We start from the raw sequence: 2,833 nt of genomic DNA, 5'->3' as shown, positions 1-2,833 counted from the left end.
GAGAAATAAAGAGAAGGACGAATATAGTGGTGGTTTATTGCAGCCCTCATATATTACGTACTAATATGGTAGGATTTGTTAGCATTATTAAGATTGAGAATTCGAATTCTTTTGGTTTTGCGGATTTTAGTGATTGAAGCTGATAAAACATCATTATTAAGGTAGCATGTGATTTTTTTTTTTTTTTTCTTTTTTGTGGTTTTTTTAGTTGTTATACAACAACATATAACTTGTCGATGTTTTCTTTTGCAAAATCACGCCGGAAGAAAAATAAAAGCATTTTGTAGACAAAATGTTGTTTTCTTTTTGTATATTTTTTGTGTTTTCGTTGTGGGCTTGTGGCTTATGGTGCCTTCTATTAGCCGTATACAATCTTGACCACCGATGGTACGTATATGGATTGGTAACAAAGTTAGAAAGTTAGTTCGTATGTATGCATATCCTAATGTATACGTTTTCAATACTAATACAGTATAATCGGGAAAGCCCTTGGTAATCCTTGGTGACCACAAATACCAAATACCAAACTAATAAAAAACGAAAACTGATCCCATACCATATTCATGTATACGGTCATTTATTTGGTCTGTTTCCGATTCGGGATGAGTAAATGGTGTGTGAAACTCGTTTTTCAATATGAACTTCAAATGTGTATATATGTGATAAAAACTAACTTGATATCATTAAGTAGTATGTTTTGACTAAAAATGATAATTGTGGTCACTTTTGTGAAAATTCTCGAATTTCTAGTTAATAATCCCTTATAAAATACAATAATTACTTTGACTATGATGGATAAATTAATTAGAACTAAAAATGATACACTTAAAATGAGTAAGTTTTAATAAAGGGTATTTTAGTCATTTTAGAGTTTTATGAAAAATTCTTAATAGTACTACATTTTGTATGGTTAGAGATATATTGTTCATGAAAAGTTTTCCTATGGTGGAGGGCTTAAAGTGTTAAGAACTGGTACATGACAACTAACGCCCAAGTTTTTACACAAAATACACCCTAAAATTTTCATTTTGCTTTTAAAAATTTGACAATTTATCTTGGTGTACATTGGTATTGTCGAATACAAAAAGTTATCACATGGATCATATTGGCCTCAAGTACATGATCGAGCCAGGTGTCACAATAATCTACCTACAAAATAATCATCACATAAATGTAAGTCTCGCGGCTTATTAAATAACAACTACAATAACATGATTACATAAATCACATATATCGTAAATTAATTTATCATCATTAATATGTAACAATTTAATTAACAACAATTAGTGGTATTCTTATATCCTCTTAGGCCATCCGTTATACCCACCACTAATTATAGTGGTGGGTGCCACATAATCACCACTGGCTACCACTAAAGATTGAGATACTGACCACTATATTCCTCTTATTTTTTTATTATTAAAATAAAAAATATATATATTTTAATTAATTAAATTGTAGAGAGAGATGGAAAAAGGTAGAGAGAGACAGAGAGGAATAGAGAGCAAATGAAGCTGATTGGGCGTGGTGATCCGTGCTCATCACCACATATGACCACGAAAATGTTCCACCACTAGCCACCACTAACACTATGGGATGATGTTCACATTTGTGGTTAGTGGCCACATAAACCACGGAAGCTCTCGTGATGACCATACCAGAAGACCTTATTGGCTTTAATAATAATTAGTTTCTAAGTAACGATACATTTAATAATGATCCATTACTCAATAATGATCTTTCTTTATCACTCTCTATCTATCTATCTATCTATATCTCTCTCTCGCTCTCAGTATGATCTATCTCTCAGTTATGATCTCTCTTTCCATCATAATCAGAATTTCGCTCGTGATCAATCTCTCTATTGATGATCTATCTCTCAATCATGATTGGTCTCTTACTCAAATTCTCTCCATCTCTATCAATGATCTATCTCTCTCAATGTTAATAACTCTCTTCATCAAGATCTATGTCTTTCAAAGTTAATAACTCTCTCTATCACGATCTATCCCTCTCAAAATTAATCACTCTCTCTATCAAGTCTATCTCTCTCAAGGTTAATCACTCTCTCTCTATCAATGTTTATATCTCTCAATGGAAATCAATCTCTCTATAAATATCAATCTCTCACAATCATAATCTATCTGCATCTCTTGATCATAATCTATCTATCAATATGATCAAATTTTCATCCTTGAACTCAATAATGATCAAATTCACATTAACGAATAGTTTGTCAATAACATTAAATTTCTCAACAATAATTAACTATTAAGATATATATATATATATATATATATATATATATATATATATATATAAAATTCATATATCATATGCCAGAGGTATCATAGATATCACATATGTCACAAGTCTAATACAAACAATTATTGAGAAATGATTTATCTTTCGATGTGATCTATCTGTCGGTTATAATCTATCTTAATAAGAATCTATCTCATTTATACGTTGTCCTTCAATTAATAATCTACCTCTAAATAGAGATCAATCTTTCAATCAGATATTAATTTTTCAGAACAATCAATCGATTAATCAATAATAGTTAATCATATGAATCGTGTAATGTATATCACGCATAACACATCTAATAATGTTAGAGTAGTGTTACTCACCTGGTTAGTCAACATGCTAATTTCTAGTCTCAGTTTCCATCTTCTGCTGCCTATCAGCTTGTCACATGGTAACACCTATTTATCAAATAACAAGTTCCTCAAAACTTGTTACTACTATCTACAAATTAACAGGTAAAAGATACATCAATGTATCCCATAACTAGGCCCCATATCACCCGTACAACGGTATAACTCTTCCA

Source organism: Lactuca serriola, chromosome 2, assembly GCF_051521515.1.
Source record: "Lactuca serriola cultivar US96UC23 chromosome 2, Lser_US96UC23_V15, whole genome shotgun sequence".
NCBI lineage: Eukaryota > Viridiplantae > Streptophyta > Magnoliopsida > Asterales > Asteraceae > Lactuca > Lactuca serriola.
This window is presented reverse-complemented; position numbering follows the sequence as displayed.